Raw genomic sequence first — 7,682 nt, forward strand, 5'->3', positions numbered from 1 at the left:
TGACCCCTAATGACACCATATTGGGTCACTTTGGGTCATATTGTGTCCTAAGGGGTCATATTGTGTCCTAAAGGGTCCTATAGTGTCCCAAGACACCATATGACCCCTATGGACACCATATGGCCCCTAACGACACCATTGGACCCCTTAAGACACCAAATCATGTTGTTAGGAGTCATATTGTGTCTTACGGGGTCGTAGGACACAATATGACCCCTAAAGACATGATTTGGTGTCTTAAGGGGTCCTATGGTGTCGTTAGGGGTCATAGGGTGTCCATAGGGGTCATATGGTGTTCCATGAACCCTTATGACCTCTTAGGACACCATATGACCCCTAATGACACCATATTGGGTCGCTTTGGGTCATATTGTGTCCTAAGGGGTCATATTGTGTCCTAAGGGGTACTATGGTGTCCCAAGACACCATATGACCCCTATGGACATCATATGACCCCTAATGACACTATAGGACCCCTTAAGACACCAAATCATTTCGTTAGGGGTCATATTGTGTCTTACAGTGTTGTAGGATACAATATAACCCCTAACGACATGATTTGGTGTCTTAAGGGGTCCTATGGTTTCGTTAGGGGTCATAGGGTGTCCATAGGGGTCATATGGTGTCCCATGAACCCTTATGACCTCTTAGGACACCATATGACCCTTAACGACCCTATATGACCCCTATAGGACACAATATGATGTCCTCAGGGGTCCTATGGTGTCCCAAGACACCATATGACCCCTATGGACACCATATGACCCCTAACGACCCCATATGACCCCTATAGGACACAATATGGTGTCCTACGGGGCCCTATGGTATCCCAAGACACCATATGACCCCTATAAACACCATATGACCCCTAACGACCCCATATGACCCCTATTGGATACAATATGGTGTCCTAAGGGGTCCTAGGGTGTCCCAAGACACCATATGACCCCTTAGGACACCATATGACCCCTAACGACATGATTTGGTGTCTTAAGGGATCCTATGGTGTCCCAAGACACCATATGACCTCTCTCTCTCTCTCTCCCTCTCCTTCCTTCTCTCTCTCTCTCTCTCCCTCTCCTTCCTTCTCTCTCTCTCCCTCTCTCTCTCTCTCTCTCTCTCCCCCTCCCCCTCCCTCTCATCCTCTCTCTCTCTCTCTCTCTCTCTCTCTCTCTCTCTCTCTAAAATATGACTAATAAAATTCGATATCCGTCTCTCTCTCTCTCTCTCTCTCTCTCTCTCTCTCTCTCTAAAATATGACTAATAAAATCCAATATTCGATTTAATCGAATATCGGATTTCTGCAATGTGGCAGTTTACTAAATAAATGGCGGCAACGGGAATTTTTTTGGGGACCACAAATTTTTGAATCCGATATCCGATTTTTGTACAAAAAACCGAGAAAAAAAGGGTTTGTGGGCCATTCTGTAGATTCCAATGGCCCACAGTTTGCATATTCTGTTTTATTTTGAGGATCATGGGTTTTCAGACATCTAGAGTCAAATTTATGCTTTTGGGAGATTCTTAAAGTGAAAACTTACATTGTCAATCACGAAGGAGCATGTGTGGAGGGAAATGGGGAGTAGTAGTCGTCGGAAGTCTAAACGCAAAAGAAAACTTTCAAATGACCAAATTGAAGTGTATAGAGAAAGAGATAGAGAATGTCATAGGAGGAGAAGACAAGGTATGTTAAATATTGCTAATGTTACTTCAACTAAAGAGGAAATTGAATTTGAAAATGTGCCACAAGTTATTGAAAATGAAAATGTAGATTTTGAAAGTGAAAATTTTGAAAATTTTGAAAATGTTGAAAGTGATAATGAAAATGCTCAACATGTGGAAAATTTTGACATAGGAGGTGAAAATGTGGAAAACTTTAACGTTGAAGTTGGAATTTCTCAACCAAGTGAACCATATGTAACACCTAATTACTTTAGAAATGAAGACCCTCACATGGATGAAAGACAAATTCCAAATCCAAGACATTCAAGAACCCCAAAATGGTTATTTGAAATCGATGAGAACATTATTGTGAATCTTGAAGGCAAGAGGTCAACAAGAACCGTTCGGTTGTGGGCTACACAACTTTTCAACCAAAATTTTAGCAATAAGACATTGACCGAGCAATGCCAACTCTTTGTTCAATTGATAAAGATGATAAAGATGAGACCATTGCTAAATAAATTGAAGATTCGTATGAACAAGAAGAAGGAGAGAAATTCTATTATTGCAAAAAATCTATTTGACGCTCTCAATTCTATTGGAAAGAATAACAAAGAAAGAGATAAGAGAGCCGCTCGAAGAGTGATTACAACCTCCTTAGTAAGCCATAAATTGAGGGTGGCTCATCAAATGAGACAAACTTGTGTTGATTTTAACATAAACCATAAAACTTTGGATAGAGCACTTGCATGAAGACAAAGACTTGACGATCCACTTCAACAAGATACATGGGAATTTGGTGGGAGGCTTCCACGTGTTTATAGAAAGTTGACTGACAATGTGAAGGAAGAGATTCAACAATTTTGGCACTCTAATTCTAGAGTGTCACCCAATGAAAAGGACATTTTGAAATTAAGAATCGGTAACCGAGACCACACACCGCATCCCAAACATTTCTTGGAATCAAGCCAACCAATGTTGTACAATTTTTTTTGTGAATTACATCCAACTTTGCAAATATCACAAAGGGCCTTTGAATCTTTGAAACCATTTTATTGTGTTCCTCTTAAGATTCACAATACCTGCTGTCGCAAGTACCATGTGGATTTTTCAATGTACCATGAAATTTTATGTCATATTTGTTCTACGATGCATACTAATGAAATGTTGTAGGAGTGTGGTGCAATGCTATTTCCGAGATCATCAAGAGAATTGCAAGATCTATTTTTATGCCCTAGAGATGATGGCTGCTATTTCTATAGAAATGATTGTTTTGAATGAGAAGTGCTCAGAATGCGGTGGGTTGTCAAAGTTTGTTTCATGTTTTCATAAGGGTAGTGAACACAAGTTTGGAAATAATTATGTTGAGAAAAAAAGATACAAGACAGTGAAATATACTTTGAAGAGTGGAGGTGAAGGTTCTAGATGCGAATTAGTCTCAAGAGAAGTGAGTATTGCTGATTTTATTTTGGATTTTAAGGATAATCTTTTCTACAAGTATGCAAGGCACACCCATAGGTCTCAGTGGTTGGATCAACAGTTTAGGATGTGTAAGAACTCTTTCCCGATTGGCAATATTGTATCAGTGGTTGATTTTGCAGAGAACTATACATTGCAACCATAGAATGAGGTACAATCTCAGTACTACAATTCAGTCCAGATTGCTATTTTGTTCACATTATATATAGACATGCTCCTGATAGTACAGAAGAGGACAAGAAGATAATCAGGGAGTATCATTTTTATATGAGTGATGATAGATCACACTCCTCCGAGAATTTTTTTGAGTTCTTGCATGAGAAAGATATTGTAATTGACTGACATATAATATGGTCAGATAACTGTACGGGTCAATTCAAGAATGTGCGTATGTTTTATTGGTTGAGTAGAATGCATGTGGAGAGGCGTAAACCTCATATTTGGTGTTTTTTTGAGGCAGGGCATGGGAAGGGAGAGCATGATGGAGTAGGTGCATGTTTGAAGAGAGCTCTAGTTAAGGAGCAATTGATGATTTCAGGTGCAAATTTCTCTGATGCATGTTCTATTGTTGATTGGTGTATTTCAACATTGTCATATGGTGGTACTCTTGATTCAGAAGTGAGCAAATTCTTTTGGTTGGTTGAGGAGGGAACAGTGGGAGATAGATTGGATTGTCAAACAATTAAAGATTCTTCAAAAATGCATTCATTTATCAGCTCAGATGCAAGTACATGGACCATTTGGACACGAGCGTTGGCTTGTTTTTGTCAAAGTTGTGTTCGGTGTGATTGGGATAAGTGCGAGTCAAGTGAGTGGGTTGATACGTGGGTTCCCCACTATCTAACTCCTTTATCTCAAACAATATCCTTGTAAAATGATGACATGGAAAGTTCACTTGAGTATGATCGTCTATCAGATCTTGTACAGCCAGGACATGTTTTTGCAATTGTTGCACCACAAGGGAATGAAGAGAGATCAGAATATTGGTTGGCACGATGCGTACAAGAAAACAAAAGCTAACACAACCAGTGACAGATGATGATGGGTTCACATATCCTATAGGTTCAGTTGTTGTTGTGGGAACTTGGTTGGGAACATACATGATTAGAAAGAATGGCATACCTGCATTTGAAGACTATGAGAGACACAAAACCATTATAATGTTTTTACACCTTATTATAGCTACAAATGTAAGGTTGTTGAAGCATCAAGCAAAACCGAAGACCAAAGAGCTATGGACAATGACTACTGTTGATCATGAAGCAATACTGGATACTCTTAAACAAAGAGATGACCCTTTAGGCACACTTGAGTAGTAGGTCTTTAATGGTGCCTTATTTTTTTTATCATGCATTTCATTTCAAACAATGATCATTAAACCTTAATTATCAAGTTTGTTACGTGTATATTAAGGATGTGTTGAAAATGCAAGTCTATTGATGAACATTTTTTTTTGGCAACACTATTTTTGCATGCACATAGCGGGTACACGATATAATCGAAAGGGACGTATTTTTGAAACATGACTTATTATCATGCATTTGATGAGCTTTACATTTTTTGTTATTAGAGAGCACTATCTGACAATTTTTGATGATATAATTATCACAAAACCTTTATGCTCATGCAGGACCTTATTGATGATATACAATAGTACATCACATTATGTTTTTTGATGATATACAGGTTCATGCTAGATCATTCACCGTTGACAAGACCCTCTCTTGGTGATGGTACATATTCTTTTGTGCATTAATGAGATAAGCTTTTGTGCATAAACATTAAATCAAGTGAATGTATTTCTATTTACAAATGACCATATCTACCATCATCTTCAACCATGCAAAGAAATGCAGTGAGAAGGGCTTTAATCAACATGCGTCTTTCTTCAAAGTTATGCTTGTATACTTTGCAGAGAAACTGGTAAGTTTCATAATTATTCAATCTTGTGCATCTTAAAAAAGTTTGAAATGATCTATTTATAATTTGCCAAACTAATTTGTATTAAGTGTTATAATTTGTTTCTTGTAGCACATTCATTCCGCATAAAAAGGTTACTTATTTTGGTCTTCATTTATATACAGGGATTGTTGTATGCAAGCTTTTCTCTTAGGACATGAGGATGTTGGATGCAGATGAAGAGGGATGTTGTATTTGTATATGGATGTGAATTGATGTAACATTGTTATGATGATATACAATGTCCATGAGAAAATTATGTGTATACAATACATGGAAATATTCATGATCATTATGTGTCTACAGTGTACTGCTTGGAAATATTGATGATATACAATGTCCATGAAAAAAAAATCATGTTTGCATATCCCTTCATGGATGTCACATGCAAGTGTAATGGTAATTATGTGTATACAATAGATGGAAATATTCATGATCAATATGTGTCTACAGTGTAATGCTTGTTTATATATAATTTTAGCGCTCAAGGGACGACGTCGGTAGGGTATGACCTCAAGCGTTCGATCGAGTGGGGGGGGGAAATAGGAGCATGCGTACATAAATAATGCCTAACTAGACATGTTGGAGCTGACGGTTCATCATCGCGATGAGCAGAACGACAAATTGGCCATGCGACAACATTCCATTGAGTGAGACTGACGATTTTTTTGCCAACCGAAAAATTGCTGCCCTAATAAAACCGTAGGGTAACTTGAAAAACTGAGATAGGCTTTTTTAGGGACCCCTCTCATGGCCCCATAGGTTCAAACGGATTGTTCGCAGGTGTCATGGATTCCGGGTTAGGGCCCATCAAAGTTTGACAATTTTGAGCACTTAGGGCGCTCAAGGGATGACGTCAGTAGGGTATGACTCCGAGTGTTCGATCGAGTGGGGGGGAAGATAGGAGCATGCGTAGGGTAATAATTCCTAACTGGACATGTTGGAGCTGACGGTTCATCATCAGACGAGAAAAACAAGAAATCGGCCACGCCACAACATTCCATTGAGTGAGACTGATGATTTTTTCGCCAACCGAAAAATTGCTACCCTAATAAAACCGTAGGGAAACCTGAAAAAATGAGATAGGCTTTTGTAGGGACCCCTTTCGTGGCCCCATAGGTTCAAACAGATCATTCGTAGGTGCCACAGATTCTGAGTTAGGGCCCGTCAAAGTTTGATAATTTTGAGCACTTAGGGCACTCAAGGGACGATGTCGGTAGGGTATGACTCCGAGCGTTAGATCAAGTGGGGGGGGGAAATAGGAGCATGTGTAGGGTAATAATGCCTAACTGGACATGTCAGAGTCAATGGTTCGTCATTGTGACGAGCAGAACAAGAAATCGGCCACGCGACAACATTCCATTGAGTGAGACTGACGATTTTTTCGCCAACCGAAAAATTGCTGCCCTAATAAAATTGTAGGGAAACATAAAAAACCGAGATAGGCTTTTGTAGGGACCCCTCTCGTGGCCCTGTAGGTTCAAATGGATCATTTGCAGGTTCAACGGATTCCGAGTTAGGGCCCGTCAAAGTTTGACAATTTTGAGCACTTAGGGCGCTCAAGGGACGACGCTGGTAGGGTATGACCCCGAGCGTTCGATCGAGTGGGGGGCAAAATAGGAACATACGTAGGGTATTGTTGATTAAATGAATTGTATTGTTCATTGAATGAATTGTATTGTATTGTTGATTAAATGAATTGTATTATTCATTAAATGAATTGTCTTGTATTGTTCATTAAATGAATTATATTGTTCATTATAAAAACAACACTTACGATGAAATGAAATGAATTGTATTGTTCATTAAATAGCCATTATTAACCATTGTTAATTATTGGAATGAAGATTAAATATTTCCATGATAACACCACGCACAGATGAGCAACAATTTATATGATCGAATATCAACTTCTGAATATATAAAAATGTCAAATGATTACAAATGTATGTCCATACATAAATATGGCATAAACGCCAACTAAAACAAAATGTATATCTAAATACGTGAATGTATGTCCATATACAAAATATACATGCCAACTATACATATAAGCAACCCAAAACTATCTATAACATCCTAAGTTGCTGATGGATCATCAAAATTGATCCTCTTCACTGCACTACTCGGCTCTGAAGGATCCTGCACAAGAAAAACAAACCAAGATTAATATTAGTTATATTATATAATTCACATTCGAAAAGTTAACATAAAAATGAACTATAAATGAACTATTCATGTTTACCTCATCTCCACGTTTTCTCTTCAGCTTTGCAGGACTCTTGATGTATATCTACTAATCAAAAAATAAAATAAACACACATCTACTCGAGGTATCTCTTCTTCTTCTTCAGGTATACTGGGTGTAGTCATCAAGAATGTGAAGCCAAGAATTCTCTTTATACATACACAACAAGTATATGAAACCATCAATCTATGTCTGGGTATGTGCAGGATCATGGTGTGCCAAAATAGGCCCTTAAGTGGCAATGAAATTTCAGAAAATCAGAGTTATGCAACTTGACATGAAAATTTGAATAAGTTCTGAACATTATTTTTAAAATATGTAAGAAGAGAATATA

The sequence above is a fragment of the Cryptomeria japonica genome, chromosome 7 (genome assembly GCF_030272615.1).
Source record: "Cryptomeria japonica chromosome 7, Sugi_1.0, whole genome shotgun sequence".
NCBI lineage: Eukaryota > Viridiplantae > Streptophyta > Pinopsida > Cupressales > Cupressaceae > Cryptomeria > Cryptomeria japonica.